Source organism: Pristiophorus japonicus, chromosome 8 (genome assembly GCF_044704955.1).
Source record: "Pristiophorus japonicus isolate sPriJap1 chromosome 8, sPriJap1.hap1, whole genome shotgun sequence".
NCBI lineage: Eukaryota > Metazoa > Chordata > Chondrichthyes > Pristiophoridae > Pristiophorus > Pristiophorus japonicus.
Window position 1 is genome coordinate 230,333,320 of NC_091984.1, and position 17,578 is coordinate 230,350,897.

At 45.4% G+C, this 17,578-nt stretch overlaps 1 protein-coding gene across 2 annotated transcripts in view; it reads left to right on the plus strand.

The window, feature by feature from the left end:
• The window catches only part of hic2 (hypermethylated in cancer 2), a 123,358-nt gene that overhangs the window by 103,350 nt on the left and 2,430 nt on the right, over positions 1 to 17,578 (plus strand). The window lies entirely within an intron of this gene.

A 17,578-nucleotide genomic window follows, 5' to 3' on the forward strand; every position in this document is an offset into this window, starting at 1 on the left:
AACCCAAAGTGTTTCAGTGTTATCAACTCTGACCACAGACTGTGCACATTTTGACACCTTTTCTTCTCCCTGGATAGGAAGGACCTATTACCATTAGCAGAGAAGTCAACAAGGGGGGGGGGGGGCATCAAGTTAAAATAATTTTGGGGAGGTGGTGGGGGTCTGGAACTCACTGCCTGAAAGGGTGGTAGAGGCAGAAACCCTCACCACATTTTAAAAAGTACTTGGATATGCACTTGAAGTGCCGTAACCTACAGGGCTACGGACCGAGAGCCGGAAAGTGGGATTAGGCTGGATAGCTTTTGGTCGGCCGATGCGGACACGATGGGCCGAAATGGCCTCCTTCCGTGCTGTAAATTTCTATGATCATTGATTCCTACTGAAATCTTCTACTCCTGAAAGCTTTTACAATTTGTGGCTGTTAAGACACCCTTTGTTCTACCCTTACTCTCTCTCAAGACCTATGGTGACTCCAATCACTGGCTGACGCCCAAACCCAAAATCTAATCATAAAGCTGCAATCTTCGTAGCACCCCGGCTTACGCAGGTTTTAGTGCCATGACGCTCTTGCGTCATCTGTTTTTGACCGTCGTGACTCGTATCCGGGGTATGGGATGTGGGCGTCGCTGGCAAGGCCGGCATTTATTGCCCATCCCTAATTGCCCGTGAGAAGGTGGTGGTGAGCCACCAGGGTAGTGGAGAATCACCAATCACATTGCTGTGTGGGTCTGGAGTCACATGTAGGCCAGACCGGGTAAGGACGGCAGATTTCCTTTTACAACAATCCAGTAGTTTCTTGGTCACCGTTTACTGATAGCTTTTTTCTTTAAATTCCAGATTTATTTGATTAACGGAATTTAAATTCCCCCAGCTGCCGTGGTGGGATTTGAGCTCGCGTTGCTGCATTATTAGTTTATGCCTCTGGATTACGAGTCCAGTAACATAACCACTATGCGACCATTCCCTTGGTTATGGCACTACAAAAGGATTATGTCTCCATCGGTTGCGATACAGCTCCTCCTCTTCACCTTTTGTTTTATAATTCACTGCGGATGTTATAACATTCCGACACACTGGCAACTGCAGCTAACCTCAGTTCCCAGGCTGGCTGCAGGCTATTTGACCATGGCAATCTCATTCTCACCCCAGATTGTCAGATTAGTGAAGTGAAGTGGACCTGAGTCCATGATCGGATCAGCCATGATCGTATTAAATGGCAGAGCAGGCTCGAGGGGCTGTATGGCCTACTCCTGATCCGATTTCTTATGTTCTTATTACAGCTTCCTCACAGGCTTTTAAGCACACTTTATACATAATTCATAATGCTGTACTGTTGATCATTACAGACTTTTATACTTAATTCATACACACAATTATAAATCCCTTACTGATGATTATAAGGTAGTAAAGCAAGTATTCTTTTTTTAAAAAAAAACGAATCCATGTTCTTACAGTGGAGATGTGAATACTAATTTCATTACAAGGTAGAAGTATTAAAAAAATTTGAATTGAACTGGGAAAAAAGTGAAGCTGCACAAGTGTGTTTATATATACGTACACACTATAAATATATTGTGTCCTAACTCGCACCAAGTGGATAGGGAACTGGTTGGCAGAGAGTCGGGATAAATGGGTCCTTTCCAGAATGGCAGGCAGTGACCAGTGGGGTGCCGCAGGGCTCAGTGCTGGGATCCCAGCTATTTACAATATACATCAATGATTTAGATGAAGGAATTGAGTGTAATATCTCCAAGTTTGCGGATAACACTAAGCTGGGTGGTGGTGTGAGCTGTGAGGAGGACGCTAATAGGCTGCAAGGGTGACTTACAGGTTAGGTGAGTGGGCAAATGCATGGCTGATGCAGTATAATGTGGATAAATGTGAGGCTATCCACTTTGGGGGCAAAAACACGAAGGCAGAATTTTATCTGAATGGCAGCAGATTAGGAAAAGGGGAGGTGCAACGAGACCTGGGTGTCATGATTCATCAGTCATTGAAAGTTGGCATCCAGATACAGCAGGCGGTGAAGGCAGCAAATTGGCCTTCAAAGCTAGGGGATTTGAGTATAGCAGCAGGGAGATCTTACTGCAGTTGTACAGGGCCTTGGTGAGACCTCACCTGGAATATTGTGTTCAGTTTTGGTCTCCTAATCTGAGGAAGGATGTTCTTGCTATTGAGGGAGTGCAGCGAAGGTTCACCAGACTGGTTCCAGGGATGGCTGGACTGACATATGAGGAGAGACTGGATCAACTGGGCCTTTATATACTGGAGTTTAGAAGGATGAGAGGGGATCTCATAGAAACATATAAGATTCTGACGGGACTGAACAGGTTAGATGCGGGAAGAATGTTCCCGATTTTGGGGAAGTCCACAACCAGGGGACACAGTCTTAGGATAAGGGGTAAGCCATTTAGGACTGAGATGAGGAGAAACTTCTTCACAGAGTTGTTAACCTGTGGAATTCCTTGCCACAGAGAGTTGTTGATGCCATTTCATTGGATATATTCAAGCGGGAGTTAGATATGGCCCTTACGGCCAAGGGGATCAAGGAGTATGGAGAGAAAGCAGGAAAGGGGTACTGAGGGAATGATCAGCCATGATCTTATTGAATGGTGGTGCAGATTCGAAGGGCCGAATGGCCTACTCCTGCATCTATTTTCTATGTCTTGCTCACCCATCACCCCTGTGCTCGCTGACCTACATTGGCTTCTGGTTAAACAACCCTTGATATCAAAATTCTCATTTTTATTTTTAAACCCCTCCATGGCCTCGCCCCTCCCTATCTCTATAATCTTCTCCAGTCCCACAACCCCCCCCGAGGTGTCTGCGCTCCTCTAATTCTGCCCTCCTGAGTATCCCTGATTATAATCGCTCAACCATTGGTGGCCGTGCCTTTTGTTGTCTAGGCCCCAATCTCTGGAACTCCCTGCCTAAACCTCTCCGCCTCTCTACCTCTCTTTCCTCCTTCAAGACGCTCCTTAAAACCTACCTCTTTGACCAACCTGCCCTAATTTCTACTTGTGCGGCTCAGTGTTAATTTTTTAATCTCACAATATTCTTGGCAGTTTCATGATTTAGACGAGGGGATTAAATGTAGTATCTCCAAATTTGCAGATGACACTAAGTTGGGCGGCAGTGTGAGCTGCAAGGAGGATGCTATGAGGCTGCAGAGTGACTTGGATAGGTTAGGTGAGTGGGAAAATGCATGGCAGATGAAGTATAATGTGGATAAATGTGAGGTTATCCACTTTGGTGGTAAAAACAGAGAGACAGACTATTATCTAAATGGTGACAGATTAGGAAAAGGGGAGGTGCAACGAGACCTGGGTGTCATGGTACATCAGTCATTGAAGGTTGGCATGCAGGTACAGCAGGTGGTTAAGAAAGCAAATGGCACGTTGGCCTTCATAGCAAGGAGATTTGAGTACAGGGGCAGGGAGGTGTTACTACAGTTGTACAGGGCTTTGGTGAGGCGCCACCTGGAGTATTGTGTACAGTTTTGGTCTCCTAACTTGAGGAAGGACATTCTTGCTATTGAGGGAGTGCAGCGAAGGTTCACCAGACTGATTCCCGGGATGGCGGGACTGACATATCAAGAAAGACTGGATCAACTGGGCTTGTATTCACTGGAGTTCAGAAGAATGAGAGGGGATCTCATAGAAACGTTTAAAATTCTGATGGGTTTAGACAGGTTAGATGCAGGAAGAATGTTCCCAATGTTGGGGAAGTCCAGAACCAGGGGTCACAGTCTAAGGATAAGGGGTAAGCCATTTAGGACCGAGATGAGGAGAAACTTCTTCACCCAGAGAGTGGTGAACCTGTGGAATTCTCTACCACAGAAAGTTGTTGAGGCCAATTCACTAAATATATTCAAAAAGGAGTTAGATGTAGTCCTTACTACTAGGGGGGATCAAGGGGTATGGCGAGAAAGCAGGAATGGGGTACTGAAGTTTCATGTTCAGCCATGAACTCATTGAATGGCGGTGCAGGCTCGAAGGGCCAAATGGCCTACTCCTGCACCTATTTTCTATGTTTCTATTACATTAAAGGCGCTATATAAATACAAGTTATTGTGTGTGTATATATAAATATACATATACACACTATTATATTATCAACCCTGTGTGTAGATATCTCTCATAAATACTATATATTTACACAGGGGATCCTTGTGCATGAAACACACAAAGTTAGTATGCAGATACAGCAAGTAATCAGGAAGGCAAATATTGCAAGGGGGACAGAATATAAAAGCAGAGAAGTCCTGTACAGGGTATTGGTGAGGCCACACCTAGAGTATTGCGTATAGTTTTGGTCTCCGTCTTTAAGGAAGGATATACTTGCATTGGAGGCTGTTCAGAGAAGGTTCACTAGGTTGATTCCAGAGATGAAGTGGTTGACTTATGAGGATAGGTTGAGCAGGTTGGGCCTATACACATTGGAGTTCAGAAGAATGAGAGGTGATCTTATCGAAACATACAAGATAATGAGAGGGCTCAACAAGGTGGATGCAGAGAGGATATTTCCACTCATAGGAGAAACTAAAACTAGGGGACATAGTTTCAGAATAAAGGGCCGCCCATTTAAAACTGAGATGAGGAGGAATTTCTTCTCTGAAGGTTGTAAATCTGTGGAATTCTCTGCCCCAGAGAGCTGTGGAGGCTGGGTCATTGAATATATTTAAGGTGGAGATCGACAGATTTTTGAGCGATAAGGGAGCAAAGGGTTATGGGGAGCGGGCGGGGAAGTGGAGCTGAGACCATGATCAGATCAGCCATGATCTTATTAAATAGCGGAGCTGGCTCGAGGGCCCATATGGCCTACTCCTGCTCCTATTTCTTATGTTTATGTCTATTGACATCGATAGATATATAGATATAGATTTATATATATAGATAGAGATATATATATATATTTATAGATCGAGATATATATAGAGAGAGAGATATAGATATATAGAGATATCTAAATTTATACTTAATCAGATAAAAGTATTCAGCTGTGGCTGGTTTGGTAAAACTTTGTAAGATCTGTGTTGAGGGATCTTTGAGCTGTTTTTGTACTCTTTGTAGGCGACCGAATGGGTTTTGACAAGAGCGCTGTCTCTCCATGTCTATTAACCATGTGATCCGCTTGTTCTGCTTAAGACGTGAAGGCCTTTTGATTGATCAGCTTGTGCTGGCAGAGGTTCAATGGCAGGATCGTGCTTCAAGTGTCTTTGTGCATTTTAGTCTTCATTCAAAGCATTCAGATGAGAGGAAGCTTTTGAGTATTTTATTTTGCAGCTTTTCAGTTTAGAGTGTGTGTGTATTGTGTGTGTGCGCGCTTGTATGGAACTCGATTTAGAAAATCCTATGCTTTCTGAATGACTTCCTAAATCCCTTGTAACACACCGGGGCTCAATATATATATATATATTTTTTTTTTAAATAGTTTTAAGGCCTTCGCTGATTACTTTCCCCCCTCAGGCGACACTTGTCATATTTTTAGGCTGACAAAATGTCTGGCATGCTTGAGCGGTTGGGCAAGCAATATTTTTAATTTGTTTTTGGCATTTTTAATGCATGCAGCAAACTGTGGGGCTGTGTTTGATGTCCCTCTTGTGAGGCAGGATGGATACAAAGGTACAGGAAGGCCAATGGAATCTTGGCCTTTAATGCAAAGGGGATGGAGTATAAAAGCAGGGAGGTCTTGCTACAGTTATACAGGGTATTGGTGAGGCCACACCTGGAATACTGCGTGCAGTTTTGGTTTTCATATTTACGAAAGGATATACTTGCTTTGGAGGCAGGTCAGAGAAGGTTCACTAGGTTGATTCCGGGGATGAGGGGGTTGACTTATGAGGAAAGGGTTGAGTAGGTTGGGCCTCTACTCAGTTGGAGTTCAGAAGAATGAGAGGTGATCTTAACAAAACATATAAGATTATGAGGGGGCTTTACATTGGTGGATGCAGAGAGGATGTTTCCACTGATGGAGGAGACTAGAACTAGAGGGCATAATCTTAAAATAAGGGGCCGCCCATTTAAAACTGAGATGAGGAGAAATTTCTTCTCTGAGGGATGTAAATCTGTGGAATTTGCTGCCTCAGAGAGCTGTGGAAGCTGGGACATTGAATAAATTTAAGACAGAAATAGACAGTTTCTTAATCGATAAGGGGATAAGGAGGCGGGGAAGTGGACCCGAGTCCACGATCAGATCAGCCATGATCATATTAAATGGCGGAGCAGGCTCGACGGGCCATATGGCCTACTCCTGCTCCTATTTCTTATATTCTTATGTTCATGTAAGTGATTGCTAATGCCCAAAGTTCATTGCTTGCATTTAAGAAAAAACATGAAGAATGTGGTCATCCAGTATAGCCCACTTTTTTTTCTCGCAGTGCCAAGGTAGCCGGTGAAACTACCGATTCTAAATGTTCATAAATTCAGACGGGATACTCTGCACCACGTTGGTCTGTGGCCCAGCAAACCTGACTCGGCGAGAAGCCTTGGTTAACACCACCAACGGGTGAAGAATAGGTGGCTTTGTTGCAGCTCTTCAATAATCGCCGCAATTGGAAAAGGTGTCTCACACGGCCTGTCTCCATCTTTCCCCCCCACACACTCCTCCTCCAATCTTCCTGTGCTCGGGAAGGGGAAAGTCAGCTGTTGTCCCGGTAAACCCTGCTGGAAAATAAATGTGTGTTGGGGTTGGGAGGAGTGGGAGGGAACCTGATTAGTCTCAGCATCTGTTCGTAGAACGGTTACAGCACAGAAGGAGGCCATTCGGCCCGTCGAGCCCGTGCCGGCTCTCTGCAAGAGCACCTGAGCCAGTCCCAGTGCCCGGCCCTTTCCCCGTAGCCCTGCAAATTATTTATCTCTAGGTACCTACCCAATTCCCTTTTGAAAGCCACAATTGAATCTGCCTCCAGCACCCTTTCAGGCGGTGCATGTTGATTGGGTGAGGTGGCCGGAGGCCAGTCTCTGTGCTGTAAAATTCTGTGTAATACCTCGAGCCCAAAGGTTGTGGATTCCAACCCCCCTTAAGCTTGTGAATTTTTTTCATTTGTTCATGGGATGTGGACATCGCTGGCATGGCTGGCATTTATTGGCCATCCCTAATTGCCCCCCGAGAAGGGGGTGGTGGTGAGCCACCGCCTTGAACATAGAAACATAGAAAATAGGTGCAGGAGTAGGCCATTCAGCCCTTCTAGCCTGCACCGCCATTCAATGAGTTCATGGCTGAACATTAAACTTCAGTACCCCCTTCCTGCTTTCTCGCCATACCCCTTGATCCCCCGAGTAGTAAGGACTTCATCTAACTCCCTTTTGAATATATTTAGTGAATTGGCCTCAACTACTTTCTGTGGTAGAGAATTCCACAGGTTCACCACTCTCTGGGTGAAGAAGTTTCTCCTCATCTCGGTCCTAAATGGCTTACCCCTTATCCTTAGACTGTGACCCCTGGTTCTGGACTTCCCCAACATTGGGAACATTCTTCCTGCATCTAACCTGTCTAAACCCGTCAGAATTTTAAACGTTTCTATGAGGTCCCCTCTCATTCTTCTGAACTCCAGTGAATACAAGCCCAGTTGATCCAGTCTTTCTTGATAGGTCAGTCCCACCATCCCGGGAATCAGTCTGGTGAATCTTCGTTGCACTCCCTCAATAGCAAGAATGTCCTTCCTCAAATTAGGAGACCAAAACTGTACACAATACTCCAAGTGTGGCCTCACCAAGGCCCTGTACAACTGTAGCAATACCTCCCTGCCCCTGTACTCAAATCCCCTCGCTATGAAGGCCAACATGCCATTTGCTTTCTTAACCGCCTGCTGTACCTGCATGCCAACCTTCAATGACTGATGTACCATGACACCCAGGTCTCGTTGCACCTTCCCTTTTCCTAATCTGTCACCATTCAGATAATAGTCTGTCTCTCTGTTTTTACCACCAAAGTGGATAACCTCACATTTATCCACATTATACTTCATCTGCCATGCATTTGCCCACTCACCTAACCTATCCAAGTCACTCTGCAGCCTCATAGCATCCTCCTCGCAGCTCACACTGCCACCCAACTTAGTGCCATCCGCAAATTTGGACATACTACATTTAATCCCCTCGTCTAAATCATTAATGTACAATGTAAACAGCTGGGGCCCCAGCACAGAACCTTGCGGTACCCTACTAGTCACTGCCTGCCATTCTGAAAAGTACCCATTTACTCCTACTCTTTGCTTCCTGTCTGCCAACCAGTTCTCAATCCACGTCAGCACACTACCCCCAATCCCATGTGCTTTAACTTTGCACATTAATCTCTTGTGTGGGACCTTGTCGAAAGCCTTCTGAAAGTCCAAATATACCACATCAACTGGTTCTCCTTTGTCCACTTTACTGGAAACATCCTCAAAAAATTCCAGAATATTTGTCAAGCTTGATTTCCATTTCACAAATCCATGCTGACTTGGACCTATCATGTCACCATTTTCCAAATGCGCTGCTATGACATCCTTAATAATTGATTCCATCATTTTACCCACTACTGAGGTCAGGCTGACCGGTCTATAATTCCCTGTTTTCTCTCTCCCTTCTTTTTTAAAAAGTGGGGTTACATTGGCTACCCTCCACTCGATAGGAACTGATCCAGAGTCAATGGAATGTTGGAAAATGACTGTCAATGCATCCGCTATTTCCAAGGCCACCTCCTTAAGTACTCTGGGATGCAGTCCATCAGGCCCTGGGGATTTATCGGCCTTCAATCACATCAATTTCCCCAACACAATTTCCCGACTAATAAAGATTTCTCTCAGTTCCTCCTCCTTACAAGACCCTCTGACCCCTTTTATATCCGGAAGGTTGTTTGTGTCCTCCTTAGTGAATACCGAACCAAAGTACTTGTTCAATTGGTCTGCCATTTCTTTGTTCCCCGTTATGACTTCCCCTGATTCTGACTGCAGGGGACCTACGTTTGTCTTTACTAACCTTTTTCTCTTTACATACCTATAGAAACTTTTGCAATCCGCCTTAATGTTCCCTGCAAGCTTCTTCTCGTACTCCATTTTCCCTGCCCTAATCAAACCCTTTGTCCTCCTCTGCTGAGTTCTAAATTTCTCCCAGTCCCCGGGTTCGCTGCTATTTCTGGCCAATTTGTATGCCACTTCCTTGGCTTTAATACTATCCCTGATTTCCCTAGATAGCCACGGTTGAGCCACCTTCCCTTTTTTTATTTTTACGCCAGACAGGAATGTACAGTTGTTGTAGTTCATCCATGCGGTCCGTGTGGTGAAGGTGCTCCCACAGTGATCACTTTGTTGTAATTGGCTTGTTACAACTGAGTGTCTCGCTGGGCCATTTCAGAGCGACAGTTAAGAGTCAACCCCATTGCTGTGGGTCTGGAGTCCTATATCGGCCAGATCGGGTAAGTACGGCAGATTTCCTTCCCGAAAGAACATTAGTGAGCCAGATGGGTTGTTCCGACAATCCGTTCGTTTCACAGTCACCATTACTGATACAGGTATAACGTGCCGCAACCAGAAACCTCAGGATCGAGGCCATTCCTGGTTTTTGGGGTTTTCTGGATTTTGGAGAATAAAATCCGACGGCCCGAATCTGGAAACCTCAGTGCCGGGCCGGTTTGCATATTTTTTTGGATTCTTGCTTCGAAAAAGGTAAGTGCAGCTTAAAGTCCGGTTTTTGGGAAATATTTCTGGATTATGGACAACGACTCATGCAAAATCTGCACAATGTCCGGTTTTTGGACAATTCTGTTTTTTCAAACCCCGGATTTCGGATCTTGTACCTGTACTGGCTTTTTAATTCCAGGTTTATTTAATTCATCTGCTGCCGTGGTGGGATTTGAACTAAGATTTTGAGTTCAGGCCTCTGGATTACTAGTCCCGTAACATCACCACTGTGCTATTGTACTGAATCCAGCCGGAACAGTACTAAGGAGGTACAGCATCGTTGGAGGTACCATCCTTCTGCTGAGACATTAAGTTATAAGCCTGTTCTGGTGGTTCCGGGAGGGGACATTAAAAGATCCCACTGCACTATCTTAGATTTGTGGTCTTGAAAGCAAAATACTGCGGTTGTTGAAATGGTTATAAAAACAGGAAAAGCTGGAACTGCACAGCAGGTCAGTCAGGTAGCATCTCTCCACGGTCACTGCCTCGCCAGCTGAGTGACTCCAGCATTTTCTGTTTTGTTTTTTAAATTTCAAGATTTCTGGTCTCCCGGCCAAACATCCTCCCCTTTGATCAACTTTGCCGCAAAAGAAAAAACACAGGTTTAATTGCTCAGTCATCTCATTGTGGGACCTTGTTGTTTGCCAAATGGTTCTCGCCTTTGCCCTGCACGGGACTTCAATTGCAGGTGAAGCACTTTGAAGCGTTTCAGAGATGTGCAACGGTGCTCTGAAAATACGAGTCTTTTCAGAGTGAAACAAAAGATTTTTTTTTAAATTTGTTAGGCTTGGCTCGGAAAAGCATTTTCGTTGTGAGTAAACCGACTCATTTTTGGCTATCGATTGTGCACGTGCATGATCCTCTTGAGCAACATCAGGTTTATAAGCTGAACTATGCTTTCACCTGACTGATTTACAAAATATATATTTTTTTTAATGTTACCACGCAACATTCAGATATTTCACCACAACCTATCCCTGAGGTTTCTTCCCCATGTGCAGCTTGTAGCTTTGGTTATTGATTCATTGTATTCATTTATATTCATTGTATATTCATTTATATTTGTATTTGCAGTGTCGGCTGTGGCTCAGTGGGTAGCACTCTCTCCTCTGGATCAGAAGGTTGTGGGTTCAAGTCCCACTCCAGGAACTTGAGCACAAAAAGCCTAAGCTGACACTCCCAGTGCAGTGCTAAGGGAGTGCTGCACTGTCAGAGGTGCCGTCTTTTGGATGAGACATTAAACCAAGGCCCCATCTGCCCCTTCAAGTGGCCGTAAAAGATCCCGTGACCGCTATTTCGATGAAGGGCAGGGGAGTTATCCCCAGTGTCCTGGGCCAATATTTATCCCTCAATCAACACATCCCATTGCTGTTTGTGGGAGCTTGCTGTGCGCAAATTGGCTGCTGCGGTTCCCACAATACAACAGTGACTGCACTCCAGAATTACTTCATTGGCTGTAAAGCGCTTTGGGATGTAAGGTGGTTGTAAATCCAAGTCTTTACTTTTTATAAAGCACCTCATCACATCTCTCCGAAAGGTCTCTAAGTACTTCACTTAAAGAAAAGCAAGATCATGCATTTATATAGTGCCGTTCATGTCCACAGGACATGCTAAGCTACTTCACAGTCCCTGAATTACTTTTGAAACGTAATCACTGTTGTGTGGGAAAAGCAGCAGCCAATTTGAACACAGTAAGGTCCAACAAACAGCAACAAATTAATGATCAGTTAATTTTGGTGTATTGGTTGAGGGATGGATGCTGGCCCAGACTGGGAGAACGTTTCCCCTCCCATTCGGAAAAAGGGATTCTTTTTATTTACATCCATCCAATTGCGGGATCTCTGCTTCAGCATCTCATTCAGAACATGGCATCTTCAACAATGCAGTGCTCCCTCAGTAATAACCACTGCTAATTTCTCTGTCACACACACACACACACACACACACACACACACACACACACACTGCCTGTAACATTAAACCAAAGTCTCAATGCACTTCACAAAAGGTGTAATCCAAAATAAATGGGTGGTGTGTGCAATAGCGCAGGGCAGGAAGCATAGCCACTGCCAGCAATGCTCTGGCTCCAATCAGATAGGCAAGATGGAGTTAAGGCAGTCCCACTGAGCTTGACGAAGGCAGAGAGAGATGCATTGGAGTATGTCGATGTGGTTTACTGTCAAAAAGCTGCGGAGAGATTGAGCTTACTGCACTCAATCATGGCTTTCAAAAGGCAGTTGGCTGAGTACCTGAACGAGAAACATTTACAGGGGAAAGGGCGGGGGGGTGGAACTAGCTGTGAGGTGCTCTTGCATGAGAACCGCCCTAAGTGGAGGAAGTGCATCCGGGGAGGGCGCTGAGCACCTCGAGTCTCATCGCCATGTGCATGCAGAAAACAAGCGCAGGCAGCGGAAGGAGCATGCGACAAACCAGTCCCACCCTCCCTTTCCCTCAACAACTATCTGTCCCACCTGTGACAGGGACTGTGGTTCTCGTATTGGACTGTTCAGCCACCTAAGGACTCATTTTAAGAGTGGAAGCAAGTCTTCCTCGATTCCGAGGGGCTGCCTATGATAAGAACATAAATAGGGACAGGAGTAGGCCATATGGCCCCTCGAACCTGCTCCGCCATTCAATAAGATCATGGCTGATCTGATCATGGACTCAGCTCCACTTCCCTGCCCATTCCCCATAACCCCTTATCCCCTTATCGTTTAAGAAACTCTCTATTTCTGTCTTAAATTTATTCAATGACCCAGCTTCCACAGCTCTCTGAGGCAGCAAATTCCACAGATTTACAACCCTCTGAGAGAAGAAATTCCTCCTCATCTCTGTTTTAAATGGGCGGCCCCTTATTCTAAGATTGTGCCCTCTAGTTCTAGTCTCCCCCATCAGTGGAAACATCCTCTCTGCATCCACCGTGTCAAGCCCCCTCATAATCTTATACATCTCAATAAGATCACCTCTTGTTCTTCTGAATTCCAATAAATAGAGGCCCAACCTACTCAACCTTTCCTCATAAGTCAACCCCCTCATCCCCGGAATCAACCTAGTGAACCTTCTCTGAACTGCCTCCAAAGCAAGTATATCCTTTCGTAAATATGGAAACCAAAACTGCACGCAGTATTCCAGGTGTGGCCTCACCAATATATTATATAGCTGTGGTAAGACTTCCCTGCTTTTATACTCCATCCCCTTTGCAATAAAGGCCAAGATACCATTGGCCTTCCAGATTACTTGCTGTACCTGCATACTATCCTTTTGTGTTTCATGCACAAGTACCCCCAGGTCCCGCTGTACTGCGGCACTTTGCAATCTTTCTCCATTTAAATAATAACTTGCTATTTGATTTTTTCTGCCAAACCTCTGACTTTCCAACGTTATACTCCATCTGCCAAATTTTTGCCCACTCACTTAGCCTGTCTATGTCCTTTTGCAGATTTTTCATGTCCTCCTCACTCACTGCTTTTCCTCCCATCTTTATATCGTCAGCAAACTTGGCTACGTTAACTAGTTGGGGTCCCAGCACTGATCCCTGCGGCACCCCACTAGTTACTGGTTTCCAACCAGAGAATGAACCATTTATCCCGACTCTCTGTTCTCTGTTAGTTAGCCAATCCTCTATCCGTGCTATTATATTACCCCCAACCCCGTGAACTTTTATCTTGTGCAGTAACCTTTTATGTGGCACCTTGTCAAATTCCTTCTGGAATTCCAAATACACCACATCCACTGGTTACCCTTTATCCACCCTGTTCATTACATCCTCAAAGAACTCCAGCAAATTTGTCAAACATGACTTCCCCTTCATAAATCTGTGCTGACTCTGCCTGACCAAACTTTGCTTTTCCAAATGTCCTGCTACTGCTTCTTTAATAATGGACTCCAACATTTTCCCAACCACAGATGTTAGGCTAACTGGTCCATAGTTTCCTGCTTTTTGTCTGATTTGATCTTGCAGAGAGGTGGCACAGGCTCGATGGCTCGAATGGCCTTCCGTGCTGTGATTCTACAAGAGTCAGCACAGATTACGTGCTCAAGACCTGCAGTGGGGCTTGAACCTTGTGCTCGGATATCTTGACTTTTTATGAGCGTACTTCTGTTTGAAGTGGTTCATTGTGAAAGCTACTGCTAGATCTAAAGTATCCTGTGCCAAATATCCCACAAAAAAAAGGATTAGCAGGAAGCCTTCGCGTGTAATTTTACACAAAACACACGGAGCTGGCAACGATAAAAGTATCCTCGCTAAGTTGAACAAATTAGCAACTCATTTTTCTTTCATCGGAACTCGATGTGTAGATGTAGTTCCTGTTCAACTCCCTGTTGTCTCAATTTCTGCTCATACTTTTTTTTATGTCAACATTTGGAATAGAGATCGGTAGTATTACCTGTAATGGTGTCACATAAATCATACCGCACTGACTGAGGGGCAAGAACTTCCTCGTAGACCAAGAACATTAAGTTAGCAATGGCAGGTTCTCCTTTTCGATAAACTGGTCAATATATCTAGGGGTGGAGGAGGGGGAAATCATTTTGGCCTCTTTCCATATGGACAAAGGATTTACTTGCCAACTTTCTGAATGTAAAATAAAGTCTGGGTTTGTGAATTAATCCAATATTTGAGACATTCCAGAAGACCTCACAACTAGCCTTTGCCCCATACTACTTGAACTGTGAAATGAACCATGGGTAAAGTTACAGATTATGTTGCTGTAAACATTGGTTTAATCTGGAGACGGTATTTTGGGCAGTGTAAAAGCAGGATGAAATATAAGTGGTTACAGTCCAGCCAGAGATGGTGGGACCACCTTAAGGTGATGAATTGAGAGTACGGCACATTAATAAAGCTTAGCGACTTAATCGTCATTTGTTTTTCTTGTGTATTGGTACGAATCCACCAGATAAGGCTGGTGACAGCACTAGTGGCGGAGGGGGTTAACATTTTGCCTCACAACCCCTTATGCAGTAGGCTCTGCTGAGCTGTATTAAGAGCGAGCTCGCTCTCTGCGAGTGATCGTGGTGGAGGTGCGTCAAATGAAGGTTCGGGGCCCAGAAGAGCCGAGGGCCCAGGGGCAGCACGGGCCGGGCAGCACGGGCCAGCCCACACTGCGATATGTGCGCGCGCTGGGTCCGTGCAGCGGAGCTGGTCTCCAGTCGTCTTGGTTAACCCTTGCCACTGGACCAAGACCTAGCTCTGTCGAGCCCGTGTGGTGGCTGGTGTGCAACGGCCACTACATGTTAAAAAAAATCCACCCACAGGCATCTTCCACCCCCTCAACTGGAGTTCAGGACTGGAACATCGGGTCCTTCATTGAAACATCTGTGAACCCATGTGGAAGCAAGTCATCCTCATTCGATGAGGAGTTGCAGTCCCTGGGCAGTTACCAGCACTGTGGAGTGAGTTTCTGAAGTGTCATTCCCCCAAATCCGGCACCATTTTCATGACCATGAAATGCCCTCCTCCACCCTCCCGAGTCATTATTGGCTTTGTTGGGTTTTTTTAAACAAAGGTTTTCTACTGACCTTGTTGTTTTTGTTTTTTTGGGAGACAGTCAACCCAATATTAGCCTGGGGGAAACTAGTACATCTCGACTACAGTGAAAGGTCACAATACAGCACCCTTCCTGTTTGTTTCCAAAGCATGCGTTGGACCTTTGAGGGGTGGGTGGGTGGGTGGGGTGGGGGGGGGGAAATTGAGTGCAATGCAGGCTTGATAACTGGTCAGTGATGCGTACAATGCTTCCAGCTCCAACAGCAACTTGCATTTATATAGCACCTTTCACGTAGCAGAGCACCTAAGGTGCTTAGGATGCAGATGTCGGGAACATTTATTAAACATCGCAATCTCCAGCCGAACAAAGCGGTCCCATTGAACAAAGTGGTCCCTGGGCACTTTGTGTACCTTTTTTTAAAAAAAAAATGGGGCTGAAATTACGGTCGGAGGCTTCCTGCGGGGCAATTGTCTCCGATCTGAAACATTTTTACGAAAATACCTGGTGGTCCGGGAGGAGCGTGGGATTCCGGTGGGGAGACCTTCTCTTCCCGCACTGCGGAGCGCGTTCTCAGCCAATCGGGTACAGTATTCCACAGCTTTCTCATTAATAGCAACGGGAACTCCATATCTACCAGTTCTCATTGCTATTTATGAGGGGGGGAAAAAAAAACAAAGACACTGAACCCGTAATAAAATAAAAAGCACATCTCACATAATTAAAATTAATTGAAATTAAAGTTATTAAATATCAGAGAAAAAAAATTGAGTTTTTAAAAAAAGTTTTTAAAATTATGGCGAAAAATAAATGTAACGTGGTGGGCAGGGTTTTTTAAAAATAATGTGTTTTTTTAAATGTTGTTTTTTATGTTTTTAACCTCTTTACGCCTGTAAAAATAGGCTATGCATCTGCTTTTATCAGGCGCAAAAGTTCTGAGGACATTTGCTGGGCAAGATATGGGTAAATCCCGCAATCTTGCCCTTGCAGAGATGTCCTCGCTCCCGAGTTGAGGAGGATCTGTCGAACTGGAGCATGACGGATCGGAGCAGCCGCGATTCAGCGCATGCACCTTGTGCGCTGAAAACCAGCTTTTGCGATGCCTTCCCGGGTCCGTACACACTCCGTACGGACCCTCGAGGCTGGGAGTTCCAGGTCAATGATTGTGTTTCGCAGAGCAAAGCAGCAGCGGTTGACGTTGAGCGAAGCATCTATCCAAATTGTTTTCTGTATTTGTATGTAAAGAGACGAGTGGAAAGTACAGGAAGGAAACAGCTTCGATATTTAAAGTGGCCGGTTGACCCCTGAGCCTGTCCATTCCGGTACCTCTCATTCTTTTTACGCAAACAATGTTGGGTCATACTTGATAGTCTCGACCTAGTCTAGTTTTTGCCAATCTTCCCAACAGCAAGCATCTGGCCAATCCGAGAGGAGCAAGTAGCAATTTGAAGGATGACCAAAAAAAAAAAAATCATGTAATTCCTTTAAGCATAAGAACCTAAGAATTAGAAGCAGGAGTAGGCCATTCGGCCCCTTGAGCCTGCTCTGCCATTCAATAAGATCATGGCTGATCTTCGACCTCAACTCCATTTTCCTGCACTATCCTCATATCCCTTGATTCCTCGAGTCCAAAAATCTATCGACCTCTGTCTTGAATATACTCAACGACTGAGCCTCCACAGCCCTCTGGGGCAGAGAATTCCAAAGATTCACCACCCTCTGAGTGAAGAAATTCCCCCTCATCCCAGTCTTAAAAGGCTGACCCCTTAGCCTTAGACTGTTTCCCCTCCCCCTCCCCCCCCACCCCCCCCCCCCCCCACTCCCCAGTTCTAGACACTCTAGCCCAGGGGAAGCAATTTCTCAGCATCCACCCTGTCAATCCCCCTCGGAATTACAGAAGCACAGGAAGCGGCCATTCGGCCCGTCGAGCCCATGCCGGCTCTCTGCAAGAGCACCTCAGCTAGTCCCACTCTCCCCCCCCTCCCCCCGCCCTTTCCCCGTAGCTCTGCAATTCTATTTTCCTTCAGGCACTTCCCTAATTCCCTTTCAAAAGCCACGATTGAGTCTGCCGCCACCACCCTTTCAGGCAACGCATTCCCGATCCTAACCCCTCGCTGCGTAAAAAAAAAGTTTTATCCTCCTGTCACCTTTGGTTCGTTTACCAATTGCCTTGAACCTGTGTGCACTGGTTCTCGTCCCTTCGCTAATGGGAACAGTTTCTCTCTCTCTCTCTCTCTCCCTTTCTCTCTCTCTCTACTCTCTTTAGACACCCTCATGATTTTGAATACCTCAATCAAATCTCCTCTCAACCTTCCCTGCTCCAACAATCCCAGAATCTTGTATATTTCAATGAGATTGCCTCTCATTCTTCTAAACTCGAGAATATAGGCCCACTCTACTCAATCTCTCCTCCTATTGCATCCCTGTC